Source organism: Triticum dicoccoides, chromosome 7A, assembly GCF_002162155.2.
Source record: "Triticum dicoccoides isolate Atlit2015 ecotype Zavitan chromosome 7A, WEW_v2.0, whole genome shotgun sequence".
In the NCBI taxonomy this organism is placed as follows: Eukaryota; Viridiplantae; Streptophyta; class Magnoliopsida; order Poales; family Poaceae; genus Triticum; species Triticum dicoccoides.
The window spans coordinates 341,680,522-341,696,868 of NC_041392.1; positions in this window are offsets into that span (position 1 = coordinate 341,680,522).

Consider the following 16,347-nt stretch of genomic DNA (forward strand, 5'->3'; position numbering starts at 1 on the left):
TTTTTGGAGAAAAATAATTTGAATAAAACCCAAATAACTCCAAATTAAAAATAATTTCAAACGGACTTTAAATTTGATCCTTTTAAACTTTCAACTCGTATTTCATATATTTTGAAGAAGTCATTTTATCTTCTCTCACGAAAATCATTGAATTGCTTAAAGTTTCGGAATTTGAAATATTTCCTAATAAAATTCAAATCTTTTCCAAAAACTCTTTTCATTTAATTAAATGGAAGAAGTCATATCATCTTCTCTCCAGGGTTTTGTGATGAAAAGAATTTGAATTCACGGAGACCACAAATGCAAAATGTAAGTTTGGGAAAGTCCTTTTATTCCCTCTCTTTTAACTTTCAAAAAGGTTTTGAATTCACTCACTTTCAGTCAATCAATCACTCAACAATCAAACAAACAATCAAATCTATCTATTTATTATAACATTCCAAAATTTAGAATTTTGGGATGTTACAATCTACCACCCTTAAAATGAATCTCATCCTCGAGATTCAGAGAGGCTAGAAAGAAATTGGTTGGTTTTGGGGGTCTTTTCGAAATCCATCGATCATTATAGGGGGTCTGGGCTGCTACCACCCTTAGAAACATGGTTACTGTTCCATATAAACTCATTTACTCCTTATTCTTGACGGGGCCGGTCTTCTCAAATTCTCGGGAAAATTCCTTCTCTGGGCTCTTCCGGTAGTGGCATAACCTTTACCGCAATTATTATATCCTTTCATCTTGGTAAGGTTCTTCCATGACTGGGTCTTCTTAGCTGACGGGTCTGGCGCCAAAACTAAACAACTATCGATATCTCATGGTGGTCATCAATTCATGGTTTCTCCTGCAGGGAAGGGGTCTGGTTGATCCTCACAGTATAACCTACGGTTGGCAAAAGCTTCCTCGTACTAGGGAAAAAATGCTATACCATTCTAAGGTTTAAACAAGGTTTTGATCGTCATATCTCTACTATAGGTAAGTCACTAAGATTTATCATCCCATATAGCAAGGCGAATAATAAGAGTAAGTCGGTATGGTGATCAATCCATCCCGCACCCAAATCATTACCCTGTATATGGTTTAGCGAATCTCGCATTCTAACACTCGGTCATCCTCACAAGCATTGCAGAATTTTTCTTGTCAACGAAGTAGGTTCGGATAAATCCATTGATTCTGCAAGCCAAACAAACATCTATCGTTCTTCACAACTCTCAGGTTTTGCGTTACTCTATAAGATCGGCTACCGATAAACGTAACTTCTTCCAGGGTTTTTTCCTTCAGCAAGAGTGTGCTTGCTCCTTGGCAGGTCCTAGGGCCTGTGGGTTATGGCCCATCTCATTACTTGTAATCCTTGAGCTCATCCTAGGGGCAACTGATTATTTTCCAAACATCCAGCTTCCTGGCATTCTTAAGTCCTTCCAATTGTACTATCTCTCTTCCTTCTATTGGCACCAAACCAAGATGTGATTACTCAGACTCATCATGGAGTTACAATTGCTCTATATTTCCAACATCATACCTCCTTTATAGCCAATAATACTTCATCTCTTCATATTCTTGGGGTATCCCGCATATCGAGATAAAACATATACTTTTGAAGTCCACCCCGTGGAACAACATTATTTCTTTCCAGGGGTCAAATCTCCTCGCAGGGTACTACCACCCTTAAAATACACAAACTCATCCATAGACCATATTTCTCATATCCTCGAAAACGATCAAAATCCTTCTTCATAGAGTAACAACTCATAAAATCCAAATAGTACCCACGATACGAACTTTATTGATTCTCAAAGTATTACAATCTCTCGCTTTTCCATTACATGTCTCAACTCAACACCTTGATACAAAAGAGTTGTTCCCACTACTTTTACTACTACTACATTACTTCTCATAGACACAACTAATTATCACAAGTCTCCTTCTCCTTGGGAAAATCCCTCGCAAAGTTCCCTGCTTCATTACAACGAAAACATATTACTTCTGACAACTCCCGAGGTTTCCTTGTGATTATATAGCCTCCTTGGGTCCTTGGCTTCCTTTTTGGGCAACTTCTGAGGTAGTGCCCTGACTCCTTGCACCTGTAACAGGTGATATGACTCAGGTCCCTCCTGGACTCCAATCGGTTTCTCTTCCTGGACTTTTCCATTCCAATCAGGGCTTCTGTCGGGGAGAACTGATCCACGAACACCTATGGGGCCGGCGGACCGGGCACCTTTCGGTTCGGCGGGAGGGCGGAGGTTGCACGAAGAGCAGATCGAGGCGAGGCACACGAGCAGTTTACCCAGCTTCGGAGCTCTCCGGAGAGATAACACTCCTACTGCTGCTCGTCTGGTTGTATTATCTGGTGTTCTTGCTCTCGAGCGAGAGAGTGTGATGTTTTCTGGGCTACGAATGGATCAAAGCAAACTGTCTGAGGCTCCGAACCCAACCTACGGCCTTCCCCCCCCCTTCTACGTTGCGCATGGGCCTCCTTTTATACGCTAAAGGGGTCACCGACAGGTGGCAACGCAGAGGAGGGTAAAAACGTAAAAAGCGAGGTAGTTGATACAGTTGCTTGTACAGTGCACCCTACCTAACCCTGGCGGCAGGGGACAAGGGCATTAAATGCCCGTATGAGTCGCCCGAACAGTGCAGAAAAGGACCATTAGGGGCGCCACCGTTCGCCACGATGGCGATCTTGTCAGCTTCGCATGCCACTGCGCACCGCTGGCTGCACAGCCTCCCGCCACCCGCGCCCGGAGAGGCCCCCAGAGCGACATGTTGGTGGATGCGCTGGAGCGTGGGCGCAGAGTGGCTGCCTGCCGCGGCAAGCGCCTTGCCGCTGTTGTTATCTCGCCGGGTCTAGAAGCTCGTCACTCACCGGGCCTCGGGGTACCTTATCTTAGTCTTCCCGGCAAGCTCCTCTTGCCGGGGCCTTGTTGTCTTGCCGGAGCGCGTGGCGCGTCGCGGCAAGTTCCTTGGAGCGCCTTGGTTGGCCTTCCCGGCAAGCTCCTCTTGCCGGGGTCTTGTCTCTTTAGCTTAAATACTTTGTTCTTGGATGGCTCCAAAGGAACCTTGGGGGATCTTGGCGTTCGCCCGGCAAGCCTTTGCTGCAGGGTGCTGCAACTGCCCGTGCACAAGTTCAGGGTACTAGGGTACCCCTATTCTAGTACACCGACAGGAGCCCCCGGGCCTGGGCCAGACACGGTGCCGAGCGTTGTTGGGCCAGGCCCAAGACAGGGCATGGGCACACGCGGGCTGGGCCACGCCAAATCCTACTCCGTATCCACCGTGCTCTCCCATAACGGCACGCGTTGAATGCGGCATCGTGGGAGAGATCGTGGGTGGTTGTTTAAGTGGAAGGACGAAACGTCCGCCCCGTCCCTCTTTATAAGCAGAGGAAACAGAGGCAGTTCGTTCCTCCTCGCTGGTTGCTGCTACTCCTTCTTCACAAACTCCACCGCTCCCCCCTTCTTCTCGAAGCTGAGAGAGCAGCGCTCCGCCCCTCCCCCATTGCCACCAGCATCACCACGCCGTCGACCTTCCCCACCACCTCCGCCATGGCCCCGAAAGCCGACAAGGGAAAGGGTGTGAAGTCGGCCGAGGCGCAGCGGCTCGCGGCGCTGCGGAAGGAGCGGGCAATCTTCACCCCCCAGCTCGGCGTGCAGGAGCTGAGGGAGTACTTCTACCTCTTTTGGGCGACGGAGACGCGTGCGCATCCGCGCACGAGGGTACTCCCGGCCGCTGCCTCCGAGTCGGATCCAAATGGGTACCCGTTCTTCCCGCTATTCTTCTATTGTGGGCTCTGCCCGCCCTTCTCGGAGTTCTTCTGTGATATTATGAACACATATGGCTTCCGCCTCCTTGACTTCACCCCCAATGCTGTCCTGACCATGGCAGTTTTCGCACACTCGTGCGAAAACTTTGTCGGAGTCCACCCTAGTGTTGCCCTTTTTCGCCACTTCTTCATACCTCGGGTAGAGAGAGGAGAGCCGCTTGCCGGAGGGATTGCCTGGGTCTCGAGAGTCGGCAAGAAAGAGGCGTACTTGGAGGGCGAGCTCCACAGCAAGTGGGAGGAGTGGAGAGCGGAGTGGTGCTGGATCGTCGAGGAGGATCCGCAGCCCTTCACCGCCGTGCGCCAAACTCCAATAGTGCGCGGCAATGACTGGAGCAACGTGGCCCTGGAAGACGAGAGGCTGAAGATCGCCATCACCAGGATTCTTCGCCTCAGGCTTGCCGGGCTCACCGTAGGTGCTGTCGGGGCAGATTTCCTCCGCCGCCGCATTGCCCCCCTGCAGGAGAGGGGGAGGCCCGCCTGGGAATTCAAGAATTCGGTGGACATCATGAGGCTGCGGCCGGGCCTCAACTACAACTTCACCGTCTTGGAGTTGGACGCAATGCTCTTGGAATTATTCAAACGCGACCCCCAGCACCCATTCACAATGCCGAGGGGCGTAGTTCCTTTGTGCAATAACTCTTCACTTGACCGGATCCGCGCCATGATGCCGTTGTGAGATTCACATGGCATCGTCCCAACTTGGCAAGAGCCTGGGGATGACGTTGTGCGAGCGTTCTTCGACACCTTGGAGGAAGTGCCGATCCGCGCTGACGAGCAGAAGAGCCTCACCCGTGACACCACCGACGAGGAGCTGCAGCTCATCGCTACTAGGGCAGAAGAGGCTGCGGCCGCAGCTGCTGCGGGTGTGTTTGGGTTTACTGCGGAGGAGGCGGAGGCTGCAGAGGCGGCAAACCTTGCCGAACGCGCGGAGTTCATGGGCGAGGAGGAGCCTGCCGGTTCTGAAGCCGAGCCGAGCGAGGCCGGCGAGGAGGAGGCTGAGCCTTCAGAGGACTTGCCGCAGGCGGAGCCCCCGGCCCCGCCAAGGAGGCGCCTTCGCAGGGCCGGGGACGCAGCGGGGCGGCAGCCGGCTCCACAGCCACCGAGCCGCGCGACGCGCTCTACCGCGGCAAGCAACGTTGCCGCGGGAGCGCTTCACGCAACAGCGGCAACTGGAGCGGGATCTTCCCGGGCCACCGCCACTGCCCCCGCCAAGCGGGCAAGGGATCCTACTCCTCCACGTCGCCGCACCGGAGGAGGGCCGGACTTCGATCTTTCCGCGCTCAGCTCCGACGAGGAGGAAGAAGAATGAGTTTCTTTGGTGCTCTTATAATCCTTCAATCTTGTTGTTTATATCTTGTATCTGACTTGCTCCAATCTGGACTCCTTTCTTTTCAGAACACTGGCCCAGAGAGCAGCGAAGAGGGCCAAGGCCACGGTGATCGTCATCGAGGATGACCCCATCGTGTCGGCAAGAGGTGGGTTCGAGACCACCTTGACGGACCCGGCAATCACCCCTCAGAGCAGCCCCCAGCGCAGCCCCCAGCGTAAGTTCATAGTTTAGCCTTCTGCTGCCGGGCGCGCTTGAGTGCTTTTTCCTTTGTTGATATCTTGCTTGTTGACTTGTGCAGGAGCAGAGCAGCCTCGTCAGGAGCGCCCGGAGGCTGGTCCCGAAGTGCCACCTTCTTCGACTGCGCCGCCAAGGGAGGAATCCCCGGCAAGGGAGCGCTCTCCGGCAAGGGGGGACTCTCCGGCAAGGGACGACACTGCTGATCCTGCGGCGACCGAGGCCGCAACTGAAGATCTTGGCGCAGGTAATCCACTTGCCTAGAAACTTTCCCTTGGGTTCTGCTTCTTCCGTTTTTCCTTTCTTGGATTTTTGATTGATTTTCCTCCCTTCTTCGTTCTTCAGACCCATCTTCGGCTGAGCCAATGGAGACAGAGGGCGCCGGCGAGGAAGGTGCCGGTGCTGATGAGACCGCCAGCAAGGAGGCCGCCAGGGCTGCTGCTGCGGAAGCCGGCGAGGGGTCGGGCGATCGCACTGACGACCCTGAGGCCGCAGGAGCGCCGGGCGCTGCACCGACCGCCGAACCCTCTGTCGCTTCTGCGGAGCCGGGCTCCGAGGAGCCCCAGCCTGGCGCCTACTTGCAGGCCGGTGACAATATCTTCATCAAGCTACCCTGGGCGTCGAGCTCCAGGGCGCCGGTCGAGGGGGAGACTTTTGACGGGGAGGTGCTCGCCTCTGCTGGACTGTCATTGGTTGACGCGCCCGGCAGCATCAGCGGCGAGCCTGAGGAGGAGCAGCTACTGCGGAAGCTGCTATCACTCTACCGCACCCGGCAAGCCAAGCTGGCTTCCTGGGAAGCGCTTGTCGCGAAGGCGGGAGTTGACATGGAAAAGCGTGCGGAGGAGCTCCGGGGCCAAAATCAAGAAGCTCTCCGGTCTCTGGCGCAGGAGCGGGAGCAAGTCGACGAGGAGCGCATGGCCTTTCTTCTCGAGAAGGCCGAGGCTGAGGAGGAACAAAGGCTGGCTGCCGAGAAGCAGTCCGCGCGGGAAGGTGAGCTAGTGCAGCGGAAGGCCCACCTCGACAGCTACGAGGAAGAGCTCGCCGAGCGTGAGCGAGCACTTGGCGGGGCGCTCAAGGAGGCAAAGGACGCCGCGGCAACTGCAGAGGCCGCCAAGAAAGAGCTAGAGGAGAAGGTGGCGCAGCTGGAGGCCGATATTGGGAAGAGCGGCGAGGAGCTTGCCGCGCTCAAGCGTGAGCGTGAGAAGGATGCTGCCACCCACGGTGAGCTGCAAGGCCTTCTCGCTGAGAGGGGCAAGGAGCTCAACGCCACCAAGGATTCCAAAGCAGACCTGGAGCTGAAGTTGGCCACGCTGACGCGGACGCTGGAGGCCGCCAAGGAGCGGGAGAAGACCTTGTCAGAGAAGGTCAAGGCCGACGTGGCGCTTCTGGAGAGCATTGCAGTTACCCAGAACTCGTTCAGAGACACAGTGGAGCACTGGACCGAGGGTCTGGTGAACACTACCGCAGTCATCAACGAGGAGCTGGCGCTGCTGGGGATGGAGGACTTTGGGTATCCTTCCGACGAGAATCTTCAACCCAGCGCCAAGCTCAGCCTATTCTTCAAGGGCGTGGCGACGGCACTCCAGTGGCTCCGGGAGAGGATCCCGAAGCAGCTGGCCAACGAGTCGCGCAAAATCTGCGTCGGGGTTCTCCAGAAGGTGCTGATGAAGGTGGCCTTCCGCAATCCAGGTCTCAGCTTCACCAACGTCCTCAGGTCCTTGCCGCCTGACGCCGATCTGGATGCACTCAAGGCCCTTGTCGCACCCATTGTGGACAAGGTGAGCGAGATCAAGAGAGTCGAGGGCGGACGCGTAGATTAGGCCGCCCATTTCTTCTTTTCCCTTGTCGCTGCTAATCATGTTATGAAAACAGTCTGTTAGAGCTGCGACAAGTTATCTTTGTAATATAACTTTATTTCCGTTATCAATTGCAATGTTATTTCCTCTACTAGATTCCTTCCTTTGTATGTTTTTACCCTACGCTTCTAGGGAACTTGTCGGCGCAGGCGCCCGAGCCGCGAGCGCTGAGTGCGGAACTTCAGCAGCCTGCTGGTGGCGCTGCTTCCGACAAGAAACCTTGTCGCGACTAGATGCAGCACACTTAAGCTGTTGAGCGGACTCGAAACAAAGTAAGGGCGCAACTAGGCACGAGTTGGTTCCTCCGCGCACAGGTTTTCCATACAAAGCAGGGTCGTTCGAGGAAGATAACTCAAAAATTTAAAAAAGTGATTGCTCAAACTTTGGTAACTTAGCTTTTCTGTCATTTGCTTCCCGGTAAGGCAAGTCTTTTGCTTGAACGACGCCTGGCCCATACCTCAATCTTCTCCTTCCCCCCTCGGCAAACTTGTGTGCGAGAGAACCTTCTTTTCCTTTAAAAGAAAAAGAAAGAAGAGAAAATAATAATATGGAGCTCTTCGGCTCGTTACTGCTTACCGGATGTAGGTGCTGCACAAAGTGTTAGATAATCACATGCAAGAAAGGAACCAACGCATGAAATGGACAAGCTGTGCGGAGCACATGGGGTTTTACTTATGCACGGGATCTGCGCCCGGCTTTGTACAAAGGATTACATGCAACAGCGGCAAGACTTGTACAAAAGGTGGTTGCCGGAACGGGTTCCGGCAACCGCGCCTTATGGGAAAAACTTACGAAGATGTTCTATGTTCCAGGAGTTGCTCACCGGAATGCCATCTTCGGTCTCAAGGCGGACAGCGCCAGGCCTTGTGACTCGTCTCACCCGATAAGGGCCTTCCCACTTTGGTGTCAACTTGTTGGAATTCTTGGCGGACTGAACACGCCGAAGAACAAGGTCGCCTTCCTCGAAGCTTCTGGCTTTAACTTTGCGGCTATGATAGCGGCGCAAAGCTTGCTGGTATCGAGAAGCTCGTACAGCAGCCTGAAGACGATCTTCCTTAAGGAGCAGCGCGTCGTCTTGCCGCAGCTGTTCTTGCTCAAGCTCATCATAAGCGAGCACTCGAGGTGATCCGTATACGAGTTCCATGGGGAGAACTGCCTCTGCTCCATAGACTAGAGCGAAAGGTGTATGGCCACTGGCTCGATTTGGCGTCGTTCTGATCGACCAAAGAACCACCGGCAGCTCCTCGATCCAGTTCCTTCCGCACCTGTGCAGCCTGTCGAAAGTTTTGGTCTTGAGCCCGCGCAGCACTTCAGCATTTTCCCTCTCTGCTTGACCGTTGCTTCTTGGATGAGCAACAGAAGCGAGGCAAACCTTGGCGCCAAGGTCTTGGACGTACTGTATGAAGGTGCGGCTCGTGAATTGCGTGCCGTTGTAGGTGATGATCCTGTTAGGGATCCCGAAACGGCAAACAATCGACTTGAAGAACTTGACTGCTGACTGTGCTGTCACCTTCTTCACTGTCTGCACTTCCGGCCACTTTGTGAACTTGCCGATTGTGACGTACAAGTACTCAAAGCCCCCGACAGCTCGGGGGAAGGGGCCGAGGATATCGAGCCCCTAGACCGAAAATGGCCAGGATAAAGGGATCGTCTGGAGAGCTTGAGCTGGCTGGTGTATCTGTTTGGAGTGGAACTAGCACTCTTCACACTTGGTTACTTGTGCAGTTGCATCCTGGAGGGCTGTCGGCCAAAAGAAACCTTGCCGGAAAGCTTTGCCGGCAAGTGCTCTTGCGCCAATGTGGTGGCCACATATGCCTCCATGTATCTCCGCCAACAGCTTTTGTCCATCTTCCCAGCGAATACACTTCAATTTCACACCGTTGAGTCTTCTTCTGTACAGTATGCTATCGACAAACTGGTACATACTTGACTGCCGGGCTACTCTTTCCGCTTCTTCTTGTTCATCGGGAAGTTCTCCTGTCTGAAGGAAGTGGACAATCTTCTGTGCCCATGCTGGAGCTTGTGGCTCGACAACAAGGACTAAAGGCGCATCTGCTGCTGCGGGAACATCCGCTTCCACGGCAAGGACTTGTGGTCCTGCCGGAGCTTGATGTTCCCCGGCAAGCTTGCCGGAGCAAAACTTGTCGGGAGCGTCTGCTTCAACGGAACAAACCATAAGGCTTGCCGGAGCGGACTGCCCCTCAGCTTCCTTGGTGTTGATCTTGGGGACTTTCTTGGCGGCGGCTTCGGGGAGCTCTGCTGGAAAGTAGTCACCAGAAATTAACTTCCTCTTCTTGCTTTGTCCAGTTGATGGTGTTACGGATGGTTGAGTCAACTTAAGCACAAAGATCCCTGGTTCCACAGGTAACTTTAGTGCGGCGCATTTTGACAGGCCGTCAGCAATATCATTCTGAGCTCTTGGGATATGCTCCATTTGTAGGCCATCAAAGTGCTCTTCTAGCTTCCTCACTTCATCAACATACGCTTTCATCAACGGACTCTGGTAGTTCTTGTTCACTTGTCGGACGACAAGCTGTGAGTCACCCCTGACAATGAGCTTCTTGATCCCAAGGTCTGCTGCGATTCTGAGACCGGCAGGCAATCCTTCATACTCTGCAGTATTGTTGGTTGCTTGCTCTTTGGGAAAGTGCATCTGCACTACGTACTTGAGGTGCTCTCCGGTGGGTGCGACAAGCAGCACGCCTGCACCGGCGCCTTGCAGCGAGAAGGCACCATCAAAGTACATCAGCCACTCTTTGCTTGCCTCTTTGACGGGGATGCTCGTTTCTGGAATTTCTTCATCTGGGGTTGGCGTCCACTCTGCTATGAACTCTGCCAATGCTCTGCTTTGGATAGTTGAGGTATTCTCAAACTTGAGGCCAAAGCTTGACAGTTCCAGCACCCACTCGACAATCCTGCCCGTTGCTTCTGGATTTTGCAGTATCCTCTTCAGCAGAAAGCGAGTGACGACTGTGATCTCATGTGCTTGGAAGTAATGGCGCAGCTTTCTCGAGGCCATGAGGAGGCCGAAAAGCAACTTCTGCACACCAGAGTACCTTGATCTAGCCCCCTGCAGAAGGGAACTGACAAAGTAAACTGGGCGCTGCACCATTCTCCTTGGCATCTTATCATGCTCCTGCGCAAACCCATGTTTGTCGAGACCAGAGCTTGTCGGCGAAGCCCCCTGCTTGTCGCTGGATGGGTCTGCCGTGGTTGCTGGCTCATCATCCGCCTCCCTCTCCGCCACTAACGCAGCACTAACCACTTGATTGGTTGCCGCTATATACAGCAGCAACTTCTCTTGCGGCTTAGGTGCGACAAGTGTTGGAGTGGAGGACAGGTATCTCTTCAAGTCCTGCAGCGCAGCCTCCGCTTCCGGAGTCCATTTCATTGGTCCTGCCTTTTTCAAAATTTTGAAAAATGGCAGGGCGCGCTCAGCAGATCTAGAGATAAACCTGCTGAGAGCAGCCACGCAACCGGCAAGCCTTCGTACATCCTTGACGCGCTTTGGTGCTTCGATCTGCTCGATGGCTTTGATCTTGTCGGGATTGGCTTCAATTCCCCGCTGAGACATGAAGAACCCGAGAAGCTTGCTGGAAGGGACTCCAAACACGCACTTCTCGGGGTTAAGCTTGAGGTTGATCTTGCGCAGATTTGCAAATGTCTCGTCTAAATCTTGGATCAAGGTCGCTTTGTTCTTGCTCTTGACCACTATGTCATCCATGTAAGCTTCCACATTTCTGTGTATTTGTGGCTCAAAAGCATGGTGGACTACCCTTGCGAATGTTGAACAAGCATTCTTCAAACCGAAAGGCATCCGTACGAAGCAGTACGTGCCACACGGGGTGATAAATGCGGTTTTCTCTTCATCTTCTTCTGCCATGAAGATCTGATGGTATCCTGAGTATGCATCAAGAAATGAAAGCAAATCACATCCGGCTGTGGAGTCAACAATCTGGTCAATACACGGCAAGGGAAATGGGTCTTTGGGACAAGCTTTATTGACATCAGTGAAGTCAATACAAAATCTCCATTTCCCGTTAGCTTTGTGCACAACAACAGGATTGGCCAACCACGTGGGATGGAGTACTCCTCTGACAAGGCCTGCTGCTTCCAACTTCTTAATTTCTTCTGCGATGAATTCTTGGAGCTCTACTGCCTGCTTCCTGACTCTCTGCTTGACGGGCCGCGCATGAGGACAGATGGCAAGGTGGTGCTCAATCACTTTCCTGGGAACACCGGGGATATCAGACGGTTGCCATGCAAACACGTCGACATTCGCCCGCAGGAAAGCAACAAGCGCGCTTTCCTATTTGGGTCAAGAGTGGCGCTGATGGTGAAGGTACCACCAGTGCCATCCTCCTTGGCGGACACCTTCTTGGTCTCAGGTGGAGCTGCCATTGCCTTCTTTCGCTTGCCGGTGGAGCTCGATGGTGCATCCTCGACGGTAGCGCAGCACTCCGAAGAGGTGCGCTTGCTGGAGTAGGCATCAGAGCTCTTGCCGGACTTGGTCTTCTTCTTCCCCCCGGGAGCTTCAGCGGCAAGTGTCCTGCGTTCTGCTGCGGCTGCTGCTTCCCGGTAGATTTTGTCGGCACAGATAAGAGCATCCTTCTTGTCGCCAGGGACAGAGATGACACTTATTGGGCCTGGCATTTTCAATACGCATAGTGAGAGGCTGCCATGAACTTGGCGAGTGCTGGACGGCCAAGGATTCCATTGTAAGGTAATGGAAAGTCGGCAACGTCAAACGTGACCCTCTCAGTCCTGAAGTTCAGCTCACTGCCAAATGTTACCGGCAACGTGATCTTTCCCTTTGGCTTGCTCCTTCCCGGGTTGATTCCTTGAAATGTGCCGGTCTCTTCGAGCTCGCTGTCAGGGATCTGGAGCTTCTGGAGCACCGCGGAGGAGATCAGGTTCAAGCCGGCCCGCCGTCAACTAGCATCTTAGTGACCTTGAGGTTGCCGATTGTTGGTGAAACCAACATCGGCAAGCACCCGACCGCAGTTATGCGATCCGGGTGGTCCTCAATATCAAAGATGATAGGCGTGCCGGACCATTTCACAGGCTTGCGTGACTCGACGGGTGGTTCTGCTGCATTAACTTCCCGCACCCACTGCTTGAGCTGGCGGTGCGAGGCATGCAGAGAAGCACCACCGTCAACGCACAAGACCTCTGTGGCTTTCTGGAACTCCTGCTCATCAGTCTCCTCATCATCCATATCTTCATCGTCGCCGTCATCTTCATCCTTTTCGCGGCCGCGAGGAGGTCTGTCTCCTTGCCGCTGCTTGGCCTTGCCGCGGCGTCCTCCTCGGCCGGGACGTTTCTTGCCGGATCCACCAGCTCCTTCCTGGGCCTTCTCCTTGTCGCGCCGCTCGTATTCAGCTTTCTGTTGCTCAACAAGCTGTTCGACTTTCTTACAGTTCTGAAGATCATGGCCCTTGGTGCGGTGGATCTTGCAATATTGCTTGTTGGGGCCGTCCTGCTTGTCGGCGACTGCTGCCTCCGCGGCAACCTCCTTACCGGTCACCAGCTTTGGCTTCCTTGGCGCCGCCACCGTTGCCGGACTGCTCAACAACTAGCACTTCTTTGCCTTTCCTCCTTCTGTTGTTCCGCCGCCGGTTTTTCCTTATCGGGGCAGCATCTTCACTGTCAGATCCCTCCGCTCCTATATTTTCTCCGGGGAGTCTCCTCCCTTCCTCAGCACGCGCGCACTTGTCGGCCAGTGCATATAACTCACTGACGTCCCTGATCTTGCACATCGCCATTTCCTCCCGCATCCTGCGGTTCTGCACGTTCTGATGGAACGCGCTGATCACCGCAGCAGGGTGGACGTCTGGGATGTTGTGCGGCACGCTACTGAATCTCTGAATGTACTTGTGCAGGGGCTCTCCTTCCTTCTGGGCGAGCAGATGAAGATCACTCTCCTGGCCATGAGGCTTGTGTCCGCCGGTAAAGGCGCCGACAAACTGATGGCACAGATCAGCCCAAGAGGATATGGAGTTGTCCGGCAAGTGCATGAGCCAGGATCTGACGTTGGGCTTGAGCACCAGCGGGAAGTAGTTGGCAAGGATCTTGTCATCTCGTCCCCCGGAAGCTTGCACCACAATGGTGTAGATGCTGAGGAACTCTGACGGATGCGTCTTGCCGTCGTACTTCTCCGGTATGTCTGGCTTGAAGTTCTTTGTGCTGGGCCACTGGACTTGCCGCAGCTCACGAGTGAACGCAGGACAACCTACCGCGTACGGCAGATCGCCTGGTTCCCCTGGCGCATGCATGTCAACAGAGGGCCCAGCGCGCTTGTCGGATTGACGTCGCGCTTCGCTTCGGCGCTCGATGCGGGTTCGAGCGTCTTCTTGTTGTCGATCATGAAGAACTTGGCGCTGATCGCGACGAGCTCGTGGATCCGACGATGCAGTGGAGTCGCTGTCGAGGTGGATCCGGCGAGTCGGCGATCTTGGCCTTCGGGGCGGCGATTGCATGGTAGTTGCACCTCCGCCCGTTTCGTCGCCACCGGCTCGCGTCCGGCGGTACTGCCGCGGCGGCGACGCGCTCGGCCACCGTGGAGTGTCGCCATTGGCGTAGCCGATGAGACTCTGAATGGCGGCCCTCCATTCGTCGATCTTGTCCGACATCGGAGGGTAATCTAGGATAAGTTGAGCTCGCGCCAAAGCTTCTGCTGGAGTGGTGGGTGGCAGTGGCGGACGGCGCGAGGAGCGGGACGTGCTCGAACTTCTAACTATGTTAGAAGGAGCAGTATCCCGTCCAGGCGACCGTGCCCCGCTCGTGCCAGCACGCTGGCGTGCATGCTGGTCTTGAGCGCCCCGAGATCCACCAGCTTAGTCTTGGGCTATCATGCGTATGGCACTGCTAGTGCCATGACGCTGTTGATCTTGCGCCTCCTGAGAGTGGCGTGGAACATGTACAGTCGCCGAGGTTTGTGCAGCCTTGTTCTTGGATCTGGCGGCATCATGAGCTTCCTCGTCGACGTCCTTTCTTCCGCCGGCGTCCATCCCACCACTCGTTTGCTCCAACGGTGGCGGAAGTGACGTGGATGGAGCGGCTGCCGCCGAAGTCTTCTTCTTCGGTGGCATGTTGATGAAGGGAATATGGATCTAGCTCGTGTGAACGCAGGATCTGGTTCACACAATCTCAACACCCCCTACCTGGCGCGCCAAAGATGTCGGGGAGAACTGATCCACGAACACCTATGGGGCCGGCGGACCGGGCCCCTTTCGGTTCGGCGGGGGGCGGAGGTCGCACGAAGAGCAGATCGAGGCGAGGCACACGAGCAGTTTACCCAGCTTCGGAGCTCTCCGGAGAGATAACACTCCTACTGCTGCTTGTCTGGTTGTATTATCTGGTGTTCTTGCTCTCGAGCGAGAGAGTGTGATGTTTTCTGGGCTACGAATGGATCGAAGCAAACTGTCTGAGGCTCCGAACCCAACCTACGGCCTTCCCCCCCCTTCTACGTTGCGCATGGGCCTCCTTTTATACGCTAAAGGGGTCACCGACAGGTGGCAACGCAGAGGAGGGTAAAAACGTAAAAAGCGAGGTAGTTGATACAGTTGCTTGTACAGTCCACCCTACCTAACCCTGACGGCAGGGGACAAGGGCATTAAATGCCCATCTGAGTCGCCCGAACAGTGCAGAAAAGGACCGTTAGGGGCGCCACCGTTCGCCACGATGGCGATCTTGTCAGCTTCGCATGCCACTGCGCACCGCTGGCTGCACAGCCTCTCGCCACGCGCGCCCGGAGAGGCCCCCAGAGCGACATGTTGGTGGATGCGCTGGAGCGTGGGCGCAGAGTGGCCGCCTGCCGCGGCAAGCGCCTTGCCGCTGTTGTTATCTCGCCGGGTCCAGAAGCTCGTCGCTCACCGGGCCTCGGGGTACCTTATCTTAGTCTTCCCGGCAAGCTCCTCTTGCCGGGGCCTTGTTGTCTTGCCGGAGCGCGTGGCGCATCGCGGCAAGTTCCTTGGAGCACCTTGGTTGGCCTTCCCGGCAAGCTCCTCTTGCCGGGGTCTTGTCTCCTTAGCTTAAATACTTTGTTCTTGGATGGCTCCAAGGGAACCTTGGGGGATCTAGGCGTTCGCCCGGCAAGCCTTTGCCGCGGGGTGCTGCAACTGCCCGTGCACAAGTTCGGGGTACTAGGGTACCCCTATTCTAGTACACCGACAGCTTCTATTTCCTGTGGGTCATATTCTACTTGCTCTGTCGGGAATTCTACTAGATCCCCATTCAAACAATTTCGGGAGATGTGTCCTTCTTCTCCACATGAATAGCAAGACTTAGTGCAGGGTTTACTCGGGTCTTCTTTAGGTGTGTCCTCCACCTCTTCCTTCATCACAGTTTCTTCTAAAATTTCCATGAGTTCTCCTTTCATTACTTCTTTCTTCGGTTGGATGGTTTGTTGTACCATGGGGTAAATGTGACACTGAGCAAGATAGTGGGTAGTCCATTCACACAAGAAACAAGAAATCTGCCTAGTTGGGCATTCTTCAACTGGGTGACTTCCTTTACAATTAGGGCATTCATCCTTGTGTTCTTTATTTGCGTGTCCTATTTCTCCATAAATCTTGCATGCACAAGATTTCTTCATATCCTTTCCATAAGGCTTCAACTTCTGGGACAGAAACCGAGACTTTGGCAAAGTCAACTTAAATTCTTTCCAAGTGGTTAGTCCTTGCCATCCATTGATGGTTTGGTACATCCTCCACCAAGTAGCAGCATCTCTTTCAAAGCACTGACGAGCATGCTGGGTCATATCCTTTCCGACTATAGGGTTATTCTTCATGTGATCCTCCATGTTCTGAATCCATCGGTCCGTCTCCAATTGACTTATCGGTCTAGGGAAACATGAGTTCATCTCCATTCGTCCTCTATTGGGTCCATGGGTTTGGGGTGAGATGAGAGAGACAAAGGGGATGCACACAATACAAACAATAGTTTTGAAGAGATAGATTTTATTTATGGCTGTCGGAAAAACATCAAACAAATAATAGCTCACAATCGTCACATCTAACGTAGGTATATAATAGGGGCTTGGTCTTCTAAAGGTCAATGAATCTTCAAAGTCGTCAAACTCTTCGAGTCTCGTTCATGTCTCCGATGGCTTC